Genomic DNA, 16,049 nt, shown 5'->3' on the forward strand with positions numbered 1-16,049 from the left:
GCGGAGGGGACGGGGCCGCGGGACCAGCGCGGGGCGGGCGGCGTCTGGGCACAGGCTCACGGGCCGCTCAGGGCCCCTGCCCGCCGGGCGCTGCTGCCCCAGCCTTGGGGCCGGGGCCAGGCCCGCAGCGAACGGGAAGCGGGCGCTGCAGGGGGACCTTCGGGGTTGCGGCAAGGCCGGGAATTCAACGGCCACTCCCGTCCCGTCGGGCCCTCCCGCCCACCAAATCCCCGCCCACCACGGACCCGCCCCGTCCACCACGGACCCGCCCCGTCCACCAAGGTCTCGCTCACCAGAGGCCCGCCCCGCCCACCGCAGGCCTGGCCCGCCCACCAAGGCTCGCCCCGCCCATCCGCGGCCCTGCCCACCATAGGCCCGCCCCAAGCCTGGGCCCCGCCCCATCAAGGACACTAATCCCCTAACCCCGAGCCCCGCCCACTGCTCTTGCCCGTCTCCCGCCCGCCCCGACTTAGGCCTCTCCCTGGCCTGGCTCCCCGAACTCAGCCCCGCCCCTGCCCCGCCCCTACCCTACCCCACCCCAAATGATGACCCGCCCCTCCCACTGCCCGTCCTCGCCCCGCTTCACTTCATTAGAGCCCCGCCCCGATTCTTGCCCCGCGCGCTCAATGTCCCGCCTACGACCCCGCCCACTGCTACTGACCAGCCCGCCCGTTCGAGGCCCCGCCTCCTCCCCGCCCAACGCTCGGCCCCGCCCCGCGCGTCATTGGGCCAGGTCCCCGCCCCGCCCGCAGCCCCACCCCCGCCCCTTTGACTCGAGTTGGCTTTTTCCAGAGAACTTTCCGGGCTCGGATTGGCCGCGCCGGTCGATGTTCCGCCCTTTGATTGGCCCGCGGCGCCCGCTTTCGCGAGCCTGCCCTTGGGCGGGGGCGGGGCCGGCGGCGGCGCGCGGCGCTAGATTGGTTAGCGGCTCAGAGGGGCGGGCCCGCGCCGCGCGCAGCGCTCGGGCTGGAGCGCCTGAAGCCGCGACCGCCGCCTCAGCCGCCTCAGCCGCGGTCGCCGCCGCTTCGGCCGACTTAGCCTCCGCCGCCGCCTTCTCACCCGCCTCGCCCCGACCCCGCCCGGGCTTCCCGGCCTCTCCCCGCCGGCCCGCGGGCTCGCCGTCCGGCGCAGGGCAGGTGAGTGAGCGGTGGCGGGCGGGGTCGGGGTCGGGCGCCCTTGCGGGTTACGGGGACCGAGTCCCCGACGGAGGCCGAGTGACGGAGCGACCCCGGGCCGCGGCAAACTTCGCCCGAGCCGGGGCGGGCGGGGGTCCCGGGCTGGGTCGCGCCGTCCCCGACCGCCGCCGGCGCCTGCGGCGGCCCGGGGCAGCGAGGGGACTCGCGCTCCCTCAAGGTGCGGTCGCCAGGCCTGGCCCGCCCGCCTCCGCCCCCTCCCCAAATTCGGAAGTTGCGGCGGGAAGCCGAGAGCGCCTCGGATGTGGGTCAGAAAACGTCTGGACTACTTGAGGCTTCAGTTTCAAAACGGCACAAATTTCATCTCTTGATTGAGAAGAGATCTGGGGAACACCCCGGAGCGGCCGCGGCGGCTGGAGGGCGGCGGGGCGCGGCGCGGGGCCTCCTCCCCCTGGACGGCCGCCGGGAGAGCGCGGCCTCACCCCTGGGTGACCCTGCGGAGAGCCGCGCGCGGGCGGTGGGGAGCGCGCAGGTCCCTCTTGTTGGCTCTTGTTGGTCGGTGTGTTTTATTTTAATTTTGGGGGTGGTTAGAACGTGTTTCTTATTGTCCCCACACGTGTTCTAATTGGAAGTCTTGTTTCGTGAAAGAGTTTGTTTTTTCTTTTTGCCTGGTGATGTTTTCCAATTTCCCCCCCCTACTCTGAAGTATATTACTGGCATAAGAAATTTGAAAGTTAACCAAAAGTCGGGTTCTAAATCTCGTGGCTCGGGGTTGGTTATCTTCCACCGTCCTTCAGAGCAGCCTGGATTTGCAGGTCTTGTTAGCCCTCCATGTGAGCCAGTAGCACTCTTAGTTGTTGAGTGTTTGTAGAGTGGGATTCACCAGAAGGAATCTTGAGCAGCAGGGCCTTGCAGAGAGGCCTTTAGAGATTTGACTGGGTAACTTACAGACTCCCCCCATTTCAAAAATATTCCTCTGGCACAGGCCCTCACATATCCGTCTGAAATTGAACTCACTTTCAGGGGCAAACTGTTGCCCTTTTTCTTTTCTTTGGACTTTCTCAGATGTGGATTCCAAAGGAGTGTGCAAGGGTGCTTCCCTATTTAAGAGAACTAACTCCCAGTCCTCCTCATATTCAAGAACAATTCATCATCTTAAAGCGTGTCAGAGATACCTATTTTGGCCCCAAAAGGAGTGTTTGTAGAACAGTGTCACTCTAAAGGGATCATTGGCAAGATCTGAAAGGACCTGATTGATCATCACACGAGAGAAGCAGAAATAGTTCTGGTGGTTTCAGGCTTGGAGATCCATAAGAAAACATGGGGCCTTAAACACAAGTGCAGTGACGGACTAACTGATGTCTCACTTTCGAGCAGTTTTTTTTTTTTTTTGCTTGTATGTAGATGCTGTTGTTTATACAGTGCAAGTTCATTACAAATGTTTTAGAACTTACATAGCTTCACGTATTTTCTTAGTTGATACTCAATATTATAAGGTTTTGAAAAAGTTTTGATGGTAAATGGGGTCTTTATAACTGAAAAAAATGGACTCTGTCTAGAATTCGGGGCTTTTTGACTGGTGTTGCCACAGGTGCTGCTGATTAGTGGTGCTTTTGGACCTCAAAACACCACTTTCCCAGATATCATTATAATACGGTGGGGGAAAACCCACACAGCTTTGTGGTTACGTTTTTAGCTATTTATGCGAAAAAATTCAACATATGGTTTATATTTTGCTAGCTGTTTTGAAGAAGCTATCCTTTACCCTATTGTTCTGAGGAGGCTGACAGCATGCTGCATTTATAAATTTGAAAAAGTCTCATGAGCTTCATGAACCAATCTAGCCATTCAGATTTGGATTCTGTGTATCAGTTTTGATTATTTCAGTTCCTGTTTCAATGGCAGAATCATTTCTATTTTTATAAAAGTCTCAGGGCTTTATTGTAAAGGTGAACACTGAAGCAGATTTTAGTAGATGTAAGTTGTGTATCCTCTTAGTGAAGAAGGCTGTGCTTTGGGCCATAACCAAGGAAAATACTTGCTCATGTATTGGAATTGCCCCAACTTAAACATTAGAATAAATGCTGTAGATTTTGGGGCAGCTCTGATGTCTCAGCTCTCATCCCTGGTGGCAATGACTCTCACAGGCAAGGCGTCATGGGCCCGCTGTCCATGGTGCTGAATCCGTGTCACCTGTTTCCCTCTCTCTCTCTCTCTCTCTCTCTCTCTCTCTCTCTCTCTCTCTCTCTGTGTGTGTGTGTGTGTGTGTTTTGGGGCAGGGGGAGCTCAAATTTCCTTTCTAGCGTACTTTAAAATTAATTTCAGAGTTCATATTATTAAATAAATTTGATCGGGAAATTCTGTTGAATGGGAGCGTGTCTTGAAAACACTTAAGCCATTTTATTCTTCTTTTTAAGGAGGATAATTATGCTAGAACATTCCATTTCCTTTGCTTAGTCTTCACTGTCTCTCTAGGTGGGAGTTTTGTTGCTTGAGTATGGGCATCAAGTAACAAATCACTGACATTAAATGAAACCCTGTTTTCTTAACAACCATTTCTTTAAGAAAGTACCAGTTTGTTTTAGTCTGTTTTCTTTTGCTTATAACAGAATACCTGAAACTAGGTAATTTACAAAGAAAAGGAATGTATTTCTTACAGTCATGGAGGCTGAGAAGTCTAAGGTCCAGGGGCCAAAGCCACCAGCCCCACTCCTATGACAACCCACTAATCCATTAACCCATGAATGGATTAATCCATTTTATGAGGGCAGAGCCCTCTTGATCCAATCACCTCTTAAAGGTCCCAATTCTCAATACTGCTGCATTGAGGATTACATTTCAGCATGAGTTTTGGAGGGGATGTTCCAACCATAGCACCTTTATTACAATATAGACATACATCTGTAGGCATATATCTATGTAGGGGCAACTTGTTCCCAAAAGGGTTGACTCTAGCATGTTTTGCATTCTCCAGCATGTTGGTTCTCAGCCTTTCCTGGCGATGGGATCTGTTTATGTGTTGGGCTATTGAGTGGTTGCCAGGCATTCCTGTTGTGTTAGAGCTACATCTACTCTCTTTTCTCTAATATTGAGGACATCTTTGTAAATAATTTTACATGAATCTTTTCTTTCTCTTGAGGTTAATTTTGTCAGTTACTTTAGAATTGCCCCACAGGTTAGCATTAAAAAAAAAAAAGATAGGTGTCACTTGTGGTACAGAGATTGTTGCACATGGTAGTAAGTTGTATATCAAGCTAAGCAGTGGATCGTTGAGGTGCTTTTTGTTATGATCATCTGAACTGATTCTGTGGCCTCATTTGTTGTACACTTAACCCAGGTTACTCTTTGACATCTCTTTTGTTGACAGAAACTCAGGAAAACTTCCTTCTGCCTCATCTAAGCTTCAGAAATACTCCCTGATTGCCTACTCTTTGCCATTTCCTATGCTATGATCTGGGAACCCATGGAGGAATGAGACAGAGTTCTTGTTGAAGGGCTTACCAGTTCGGATTGAGGAAGGAACATGTAAACACATAATTACGGGCGGCCATACTCAGTGCTTTAGTTGGGATACATAGAAAGCCAGGCGAATGTGTTGAAGGGTGATTCATTTGGGCCGAGAATCAGGGAAAGCTTTAGAGAAGAGGTGGCCTTTGGGCTGGGCCCTAGGGCATGAGTTATAATTGGGCATGGATTGGGTATACATTTATTCGAAAAGGGCTGGAAGGTTGGAATAACTGGAGTACAGAGTGTGTAGCGGTGTGGAGGCTGGAGGTATGGAAGCATAGTGAAGGAGTTGGGACCCTGCTGGAAGTGTTAGGGGCATTGTGAAATGGTTGGAACTTTATTGGAGGTGGAGGGGGGTGAAAGTGGAGGAGGAGTTGCATGGTAGGTAGAATAATGGCTCATAAAGCTGTCCACATCCTAATCTCAGGACTATGTTATGTTACATGGCAGGGGAGTTAAGGCAGCAGATGGAATGAGGTTGCTAATCAGCTGATTTTAAAATAGGGAGATTATCCTGGATTATCTGGGTGGGCTCTGAGTAATCACAAGGGTTCTTAAAAGTGGAAAGAGAGGCAGAATAGTCAGTGTCAGAGTGATGTGAGGTGAGAAAGACTCTAGCTGCCATTGCTGGCTTTGAAGATGGAAGGGTGCACTAGTCAAGGAATGTGGGAAGCCTTTGGAAAAGGCAAGAAAAGGGATTCTGCCCCCTAGAGACTTGGGAAAGGAATGCAGTCCTTGGTTTCTAGCCCAGTGAGACCCTTGTCTGACTTGTGACCTCCAGAACTGTAAGATAAATGTTTGTTGTATTAAAACACTGAGTGTCTGGAAGTTTGTTCCAACAGCACTAAGAAACTGATATAAGCTGGGGCTCTTCATTTGGCAGTCTTAGCTGACAAAATTAAGGAGGAAATAACATGATTAGATTGGTTTTAGAAGATAAATGATGGAGCTGCCACTTGGGGAGAATTCACCCCAGGTAAGCATAGTTCTATTCTCTATTTCACCTCCTAGGTAAGACTGGCATCTGATATTGTCTTATTTGGCCCAAATCCCACTTCCAGTCTCTCTGAGCAGCTTCCACAGCTTCTACCACTCCCAATTGCCATGTCCCACTGGGTCATCTTTCCTCTGTGTTGGACACTTGAGAAAGAGTAGACCAGGTATACACTTACCACTGAATTGTTTCTTTACATTCTCACTAATCCTCTGTAGCTTCAGATGTTTTAATTGTTGTCAATTGAGTAGATATTAAATATCTTACTGTTTTAATTAGCATTTCCTTGGCTAGTGAGTTTGAGGATTTTCTACCCATACTTTGGCCACTTGAGCTTCTTCTAAAAATTGTATTCTTATATTGTTTGTCCGCTTATTGTCTGGATTATCCTTTTTATAGCTTTTTAGAAGTTCTTTACATATTCTGGATTCTATTTGTATCCTGTTCTTCATCCTTTTAAATATGCCGTTTTGATGAACAGATGTTCAGTTTTAATGTCAGATTTATCAGTATTTTCTTTACAGTTTATGGTGATTGAGTCTGATTTAAGAAATCTTGTGTTACTCCAAGGTCATTGTATTAGTCCATTTTCATGCTGCTGATAAAAGACATACCCGAGAGTGGGCAATTTACAAAAGAAAGAGGTTTAATGGACTTATCGTTCCACGTGGCTGGGGAGGCCTCACAATGATGGCGGGAGTTGAACGGTACATCTCACATGGCAGCAGACAAGAGAAGAGAGAGCTTGTGCAGGGAAACTCCACTTTTAGAACTATCCCATCTTGTGAGACTTGCTCACTATCACAAGAACAGCATGGGAAAGACCTGCCCCCATGATTCAATTACCTGCTTACTGGGTCCCTCCCATAACACATGGGAATTCAAGATGAGATTTGGGTGGGGACACAGCCAAACCATATCAGTCATAATATGTCCTCCTCTTTAAAAAAATATTTAAATATTTGCTTTTTATAGTCTACTTAGAACTTATTTTTGTGTGGGGTATGAGATAGAGATCCAATTTTAATTTTTTTCCAAATTCATAACCAATTGTACCGGTATTGTTTATTGAATACAGTCCTTTCTCCAGTGATCTGCAGTGGTACCTTTGAAGCACATCAGATTTCACAAATGCGTGAATCAGTTTCTAGTTGCTTCATGTACCTAATGATAATTTAATTTCTTTCTCCCTAGTTCTTAAATCTTTTATTGATCTTTTTTTTGTCTTTTTTCCTTTGCTTGGACCACTAGAGAAAGTTGTAGGGAGATTGTGGTAAGATTGTCCTTATATTGTTTTTCATTTAAAAGAAATGCTGTGAAAGACTTAATTGTGAACTTTTTTTTTTTTGGTAGATTCCTTTATTAGGTTAAGGATGATCACATTTACTAGTAGTTTAATAAAAGCTTTTTTTTTTTTTTTTTCTTTTGAGACGGAGTCTCGCTCTGTCGCCCAGGCTGGAGTGCAGTGGCGCAATCTCGGCTCACTGCAAGCTCCGCCTCCTGGGTTCACGCCATTCTCCTGCCTCAGCCTCCGAGTAGCTGGGACTACAGGTGCCTGCCACCACGCCCGGCTAATTTTTTGTATTTTTAGTAGAGATGGGGTTTCACCGTGGTCTCGATCTCCTGACCTCGTGATCCGCCCGCCTCGGCCTCCCAAAGTGCTGGGATTGCAAGTGTGAGCCACCGCACCCGGCCAATAAAAGCTTTTTAAAAAAATCATGAATAGATTTTGAATTTTCTCAAATGGTTTTCTATACAGTGTACTTACTTAGATAATTTTATGCTTTTTTAAAAAAAATCGTGATATGAGATATTTTATTCTTTTAATTTAAGCCATTATTGATTTCCTGGGAGAAACTGTGATGTACTACATTAAAAAATATTACCAGGCCAGGTGTGGCGGCTCACACTTGTAATCCCAACATTGAGAGGCTGAGGCCGGAGGATCATTTGAGCGCAGGAGTTCAAAACAAGACTGGGAAATATAGTGAGACCCTATTTTTACAAAGAAAAAAAAAAAAAACCAAAGAAAAACAATTAGCTGGGCATGGTGCCATGCATCTGTAGTCCTAGCTACTTGGGGGACTGAGGTTGAAGGATCACTTAAGGCTGGGAGGTTGAAGCTGCAATGAACTGTGATCATGCCTCTGCACTCCAGCCTAAATTATTGGGCCCAATATGCAAATATTTCATTTAGGATTTATATATTCATAAGAGGTGTTGACCAGCGATAATCTTTTCTTGTATCGCCCTTATTCAGATTTGGTATCAACATGATACTTCATCATCTTTGTAATAATTTCTTTCTTTTTTTTAGAGAGAGGGACTCTGTCACCCAGGCTAGAGTGTAGTGGTGCTATCATATCCTACTGCAACCTTGAACTCCTGGGCTTGAGTGATTTTCTTGCCTTAGCTTCTTGATTAGCTGGGATTATAGGCACAAACCACCATGCTCAGAAAATTTTTAAATTTCTTTTTTGTAGAATAAGGGTCTTGCTATGTTGCCCAGGCTGGTCTTGAACTCCTGGGCTCAAGAAATTCTCCCACCTTGGCCTCCCAAATGTAATAGTTTTGGAAAGGGAGGAATTCTCGTTTCCTGGAAATTTGGCAAAATCGATTCTTAAATGGTCTGGATCTGGACCTTTTTAAATATGGAGACACTTGCAGTAGCAATTAATCACTTTGGAAGGGTCACTACTCCATTCTGCTCACATTTCATTGGCCAGAAGGAGTCATTCTGGCCATACCTAATTTAAGATGGGGCAGGGTGGTAGAATCTTCCTCATCCTGGAAGCAGGGGGCACTCAGTCCAATAGCACAAGGAAATTTTGTCAATAATCTTGAGTGAGCGTGGAAACAGATTCTTCCTGTTAGTCCTTCAGGTGAGAGCACAGCCTGGCTAACACTTTGAATGCAGCTTTGTGAGACCCTAAGCAGAGGGCCCAGTTAAGCCTGCTTAAATTCCTGACTCACAGAAACTGTGAGATATTAAATACATATTGGTTTAAGGTGTTAAATTTGTGATAGTTTGTTATGCGGCAATAGAAAACGGATGTACTGATCTCTACTGACCTCCCCTTAGAAGTGGATTTGGGTTGATGAAGGGTTTTTGACTCTATTTAAGGTAATCAGCTTATTATTTATTTTCTTTTATACAATGTTTTTTCTATTTATAAAAGTAATACAAATGTTTTATGTAGAACAATTGGAAGAAACAGAAAATTATAAAGTAGAAGATCAACATTATCCTTAATCTTACCACAAAAGGATATTCAGTGTTTTTTCCTACTTATATTTATGTATGATATGCATATCCTAAAGTTCGGATTCATTCCAAAGTATGTTTTTTGAACCAATATTTTTCCCTTTACTACATCATGAGCATTTCCTTGTCTCATAATGTGTTCTTCTAAAATATGATTTTAAATGGCTGCATACTATTCCAAAGAGTGTCCCAGTTTATTGAACCATTTCCCTATAGTTAGACATTTATGTTGCTTTAAAATACTCATCATGATAAATAATGCTTTGAAAAATATCCTATACAAAAATCATTGTGCGTATCACTGATTGCTTCTAAATTTCTAAAGGTGAAACTATTAGCTCAAAGGTTGTAAATGTTTTTAAGTCTTTTTGTACTTAACCATCTATTTTCCAACATTTCTAAAAAATAATGTAAAACTTAGACATCTGTTTCTGTAACTCACCAGGTTGGGATAGGACAGAACTATTGATTTTTGAGCATCTAGGTTCCTGTTTTCTTAACCCTGTTTGCAGAGTGGTTTTAAATTATTCATTAAAGTGCAATATGGATTCTATTTATAGACGCATTTGTGTATGAGATCGCTCCTTTAATGTTTGGGGAAAAGCCTACAAATTGCTATTATCACATTCCTATCTTTGTAAATCCTTTTCTACTCCTATTCACCCTTTCTTTGTTCTCAGTCAACCCAGTAGAGACACTGAGACAAATAAGGCCTTGTATCCTTATATTATTCAGACAGAATGGCTGTTCTGAGCCAGCCCTTGTTCTTTTCTTCTTGCCATTTATGAATTAGTTGATCTCAAAAAGATGAGAGATCAGAATATTAATGATTAATTCAAAAATATTTTTCCTGGTCCCTAAAGTAATGGATGTTTGTGTAGAAAATTTCTAAAGGAAAGATTAGCATAAAAAGCAGAATAAAAATCTTGATAATTCTACTACCCACAGATGACCACTATTTAAACATAACTTGATCATGCCAGCTTATTCTTAAAATATGTGACTGGATTCTGATGGCTATTTTTTTTTTTTTTTTTGAGATGGAGTCTTGCTCTGTTGCCCAGGTTGGAGTGCAGTGGCATGATCTCGGCTCACTGCAACCTCCTCTTTCTGGGTTCAAGCAGTTCTCCCTGCCTCAGGCTCCAGAGTAGCTGGGATTACAGGCACGTTCCACCACGCCTGGCTAATTTTTGTATTTTTTAGTAGAGACGGGGTTTCACCATGTTGACCAGGCTGGTCTCAAACTCCTGACCTTAGGTGATCCGCCTGCCTCGGCCTCCCAAAGTGCTGGGATTATAGGTGTGAGCCACCACACCCGCCCTGATGACTAATATTTTGTTTGGAGTTTTTGCATTTGTGCCTGTGAGTGAAATTGGCTCGTAATTTTCCTTTCTTATAGCTGTTCTCTTTCTAATCTGAGATGAATACTTAATTTATTAATTTGCAGCTTTTCCTTTTTTTCTAATATGTGTGTTTAAAGTGATATATTTTCTTGTAAACAATGCCTCAACTACATCATACAAAGTTTGATTTAAGGCATTTTCATTATTGTTTGTTATACTTTCTAATTTCCATTATGTTTTTTCTTTGATTCCTAGGTAATTTAGAAGAACGTTTAAACATTTCTAAACATATGCATATTTTCTTGTTTTATTATTCTTCAGCACAATTATATTGCCCAAAGATCTTGCTTTCTATGATTTTAATCCTTTGAAATATGCTGATTTGCCTTATAGCCCAGAATATGGTATGTAAGTTTTCTCACATATTCCTATGTGCCTGGAAATAATTGGGTTCAATGTACTATACTAAATATTCTGTTTAGCTGAGTTGGTAAATCTGCTTTCTTACTAGTTTTTTTGGTTGTTATATTCATTACTGAGATAATTACACGATTTCATTATGATTATGGATTTGTCTTATTTTTCCTTGCAGTTCTGCCAGTTTTTATGTATAAATTTTTGAGACTGTGTTGTCAGGGGCACACAGATTTGAAACTGTTAGGTCTTCCTGATGAACGGAGACTTTAGTTATTATGACTGGTTCTCTTTATATCTAGTAATTAATATTTGACTTTATTATATGGTATGTCTGATGTTAATATTAACATAGCCATGCTAGATGTTTTAGACTCATATTTACATGATATCTTTGTTTTTTGTCTTATTCTCAACCTTACTATAGTTTTATGCTTTAGGTATGTCTCTTGCAAAGAGTATAGTTAGATATTTTTTTCATTCAATCTGACAGTCTTTGTCTTTTAATTGGAACAGTTCATTTACGTTAAATGTAATTACTGATTTATTTGGGTTTAAATTTACGATCCTTTTATGTATTTGTCTTGTCCTACATTTTCTGTGTTTATTTTTCTCTCTTTTCTTGCATTATTTTAATCTGATAATATGATTTTTTGAAAAAATCATTCCATTTTTCCACCTTCTCCAGTAGATTGGAGATTATGTCCTATTTTTTGTTCTTTTAGTGGTTATTGTGTACATTGTTACTAACTTATCCAGATAATGTAGTTATACCTTTATCTTTCTCCTAGACAAATCATAGTTTCTTAGAAGACTTGAACTCTATGACCCCCCTCCAGATTCATATGTGCTTATTATTATGCACTTTAATTCTATATATTTTCTTTTTAAATTCAGTGAAATAAATTAATATTAACAGTATTATATTAACAATATTGGTATTAATAGTATTATTACTGGTAACATTAACAGTATTGTATTAACAGTAATATTAGCAATTAGTGTTCATTTAGATTTATCCAGATACTTATCTTTTCTTTGCTCTTCATTGCTCTCTGGCATTTCCGACTTATTCTGGGATGGTTTCATTTCTGCCCAAAGGGCCCTCTTTAGAAATTCCTTTATTGCAGGTCAGCTGATGTAGACACTGCATTTTTTTTTTTTTTTTTTTTTTTTGAGACAGAGTCTTGCTCTGTTGCCAGGCTGGAGTGCAGTGACGCGATCTCAGCTCACTGCAGCCTCCACCTACCGGGTTCAAGTGTTTCTCCTGCCTCAGCCTCCCCAGTAGCTGGGACTACAGGTGCACGCCACCATGCCCAGCTAATTTTTGTATTCTTAGTAGAGACGGGATTTCACGATATTGGCCAGGATGGTCTCAATCTCTTGACCTCGTGATCTGCCCACCTCGGCCTCCCAAAGTGCTGGGATTATAGGCGTGAGCCACCGCGCCTGGCCAACATTACGTATTTTTTAATCTAAAAATATTTTTATTTAATCTTTTAACAAATTCTTTCAATTTACTTAAACATTTCGTGGGATATAATTCACACTCTATAAAATTCACCCTTTTAAAGTTTACAATTGAGTGTTTTTTGGTGTATTTTCAAGGTCATGCAACTGTCATTACTACATAATTCCAGAACATTTTCTTCACTTTAAAAAGAAACCTCATACACAGTAACTGCCTGTTTCTTCCTCCCGAAAGGCCCTGGCAACTGTTAATTTAGTTTTCATCTCTAAGAATTTGCCTATTATGGAAATTTCATATGAGTGGAATTACATAGTATGTGGCCTTTTGTGTCTGGCTTCTTTCACTTTGCATAACATTTTCAAGCTTTATCCATGCTGTAGTATGTATCAGTATTTCATTCCTTTTTATGGCTGACTAATACTCAGTTGTATAAATACATGACATTTTGTTTATCCATTCATCAGTAGATAGACATTTCGGTTGTTTTTTGGCTGTTATGAACAACATGCTATGAACAGTACTATGAGTTTTCATATGAATATATGTTTTCACTTGTCTTGGGTTTACACTAGAAGTAGAATTGCTGAGTCATACAGTATAACTCTGTTTAACTTTTTGAATAACTGCCAAATTGTTTTCCGAAGATGCTGCAACATCTTCGGGAAACAATTTGGCAATGTAAAATTCCAAACAATTTGGAATGTAAAGTGCTGCACCATTTTATATTCCCATCAGTAATTTATGAGGGTTCCAATTTCTGCACAGTCTCTCAAACACTTGTTATTTTCCAGTTTTTTGATTATAGCCATGTAGTGGGTGGGAAGTAGTAGATATTGTGGTATAAATTAGCATTTCTGTAGTGACTGATGATATTCAGCCCTTTTCATGTACTGCTTATTGGCCATTTTTGTTTTTTCTTTGGAGAAATGGCTATTTAAATCCTTTGCCCAAGACTTCATGACTCAAACACCAAAAGCAATGGCAACAGAAGCCAGAATTAACAAATGGGATCTAATTAAACTAAAGAGCTTCTGCACAGCAAAAGAAACTATTGTCAGAGTGAACAGGCAACCTACGGAATGGGAGAACGTTTTTACAATCTATCCATCTGACAAAGGTCTAATATCCAGAGCCTACAGAGAACTTAAACAAATTGACAAGAAAAAAAAACCCATCAAAAAGTGGGCGAGGGGTATGAACAGAAGAAGACATTTATGCAGCCAACAGACACGTGAAAAAATGCTCATCATAACTGGTCATTAGAGAAATGCAAATGAAAACCACAATGAGATACCATCTCACACCAGTTTGAATGGCAATCATTAAAAAGTCAGGAAACAAGAGATGCTGGAGAGGATGTAGAGAAATAGGAAAGCTTTTACACTTTTGGTGGGAGTGTAAATTAGTTCAACCATTGTGGAAGACAGTGTGGCAATTTCTCAAGGATCTAGAACCAGAAATACCATTTGACCCAGCAGTCCCATTACTGGGTATATACCCAAAGGATTATAAATCATTCTACTATAAATACACATGCATGCATATGTTTATTGCAGCATTGTTCATGATAGCAAAGACTTGGAACCCACCCAAATGCCCATCAGTGATAGACTGGATAAAGAAAACATGGCACATATACACCATGGAATACTATGCAGCCATAAAAAAGGATGAATTCATGTCCTTTGCAGGGACATGGATGAAGCTGGAAACCATCATTCTCAGCAAACTAACACAAGAACAGAAAACCAAACACCTCATGTGCTCACTCGTAAGTGGGAGTTGAACAATGAGAACACGTGGACACAGGGAGGGGAACATCAAACACCAGGGCCTGTTGGTGGTGGGGGCCTAGGGGAGGGATAGCATTAGGAGAACTACCTAATGTAGATGAGGGGTTGATGGGTGCAGCAAACCACCATGGCATGTGTATACCTGTGTAACAAACCTGCACGTTCTGCACATGTATTCCAGAACTTAAAGTATAATAAATTAAAAAAAAAGCTGAAAACAAAAACAAAAATAAATCCTTTTCCCATTTAAAAACTGGATTGTCTTTTTATTGCTGAGTTTTAAGTGTTCTTTATATATTCTGTATGTTAGTCCCTTATTGGGTATATGATTTGCAAATATTTTCCCTCCAACTGTGAGTAGTCTTTTCATTTTCTTTTCTTTCTTTCTTTCTTTCTTTTTTTTTTTTTTTGAGACACAGTTTCACTCTGTCGCCTAGGCTAGAGTGCAGTGGCACAACCTCGGCTCACCGCAAGCTCTGCCTCCCAGGTTCATGCCATTCTCCTGCCTCAGCCTCCTGAGTAGCTGGGACTATAGGCGCCTGCCACTGTGCCTGGCTAATTTCTTGTATTTTTAGTAGAGACAGGGTTTCACCGTGTTAGCCAGGATGGTCTCGATCTCCTGACCTCATGATCCACCTGCCTCAGCCTCCCGAAGTGCTGGGATTACAGGTGTGAACTACTGTGCCCGCCTCATTTTCTTGATAGTATCGTTTGATGCACAAATGATTTTTATTTTGGTAATACTGCATTTATCTATTTTTTTCTTTTGTTGCTTGTGCTTCGTCATATTTAAGACATTGCTTAATCCTAGGTCACAAAGATTTACACCTCTGTTTTATTCTAAGGGTTTTATAGTTTTAGCTCTGAAATTTAGGTCTTTGGTGCATTTTGAGTTAATTTTTATCTATGGTATGAAGGAGGAGTTTAACTTCGTTCTTCTGCCTGTGGCTGTCTAGTCCTAGTACCATTTGTTCAAAAGACTACCCATTGAATGGCCTTAGCACTTTTGTCAAAAATAGTTGACCATAAAATATGGGTTTATTTCTGAACTCTCAACTCTATTCCATGGACCTATATGTCTCTCTCTATGCCAGCAGCACACAGTCTTGATTATTGTAGCTTTGTAGTAAGTTTTAAGATTGGGAAGTGTGAGTCCTTCAACTTTGGTCTTTTTATTTATTTTGGTTTTCCTGGTCCCTTGCATTTCCATATGATTTTTAGGTTTGGTTTGTCACTTTCTGGAAAAAAAAAAAAGGCAGGTAGAATTTTGATGGGGATTAACTGAATCTGTAGATAATTTGGGGAGTATTGTCAGGTTAACAATATTAAGTTTTCCAATCCATGAGCATAGGATTTAGTAGCTATAATAGTTCTTTAGTGGATTCCTGAGGATTTTTTATATGCAAGATTATATCATCTGCAGATATAGATACTTTTAATTCTTTGTTTCTAATCTGCATGCCTTTTTAAAATTTTTCTCATGTAATTGCCCTGGTTATAAGCTTTAACACAATGGTTAATTGTTGTGGCAAGGGTGGACATCATTGTTTGTTCCTCATCTTAGGGGGAAAGCTTTTAGCCTCTCACCAGTAAGTATAGTTAGCTGTGAATTTTTATAGATGCCCTTAATTAGGTTGAGGAATTTCCCTTCTATCCCTATGTTGTTGAGTGTTATTATCATGAAAGGGTGTTAAATGTTGTCAGATGCTTTTCCTGCATCTATACTATGTTATTTTTGTCCTTTATTATATTAATGTCATGTATTACATTGATTCAGTTTTGTATGTTGAGCCAACTTTGAATTCCCTAGATAAATCCCACTTGTCATGGCATATAATCCTTTTTATATATTGGTGGATTTGGTTTGGCCGGTGTTTTGTTGAGGATTTTTTGAGATGGAGTCTCACTCTGTCACCCAGGCTGGAGTGCAGAGGTGCGATCTCGGCTCACTGCAGCCTCTGCCTCCTGGGTTCAAGCGATTCTCCTGCCTCAGCTTCCTGAGTAGCTGGGATGACAGGTGCGTGCCACCATGCCCAGCTAATTTTTGAATTTTTAGTTGAGACAGGGTTTTACCATGTTGGCCAGGCTGACCAACTCCTGACCTCAAGTGATCCACCCGCCCCGGCATC

The 16,049-nt window shown here is 42.1% G+C and overlaps 1 protein-coding gene across 5 annotated transcripts in view; it reads left to right on the top strand.

The window, feature by feature from the left end:
- The first annotated feature begins 953 nt into the window (after window positions 1-953).
- The window catches only part of LOC115833149 (poly(rC)-binding protein 3-like), a 259,877-nt gene continuing 244,781 nt past the window's right edge, over window positions 954-16,049 (top strand). For all 5 annotated transcript variants that reach the window (XM_030806215.1, XM_030806216.1, XM_030806214.1 and 2 more), the window contains exon 1: window positions 954-1,136. The gene's annotated coding sequence lies outside the window, so the exon portion shown is untranslated. The remainder of the gene's footprint in view (window positions 1,137-16,049) is intronic.

Source organism: Nomascus leucogenys, chromosome 25 (assembly GCF_006542625.1).
Source record: "Nomascus leucogenys isolate Asia chromosome 25, Asia_NLE_v1, whole genome shotgun sequence".
In the NCBI taxonomy this organism is placed as follows: domain Eukaryota; kingdom Metazoa; phylum Chordata; class Mammalia; order Primates; family Hylobatidae; genus Nomascus; species Nomascus leucogenys.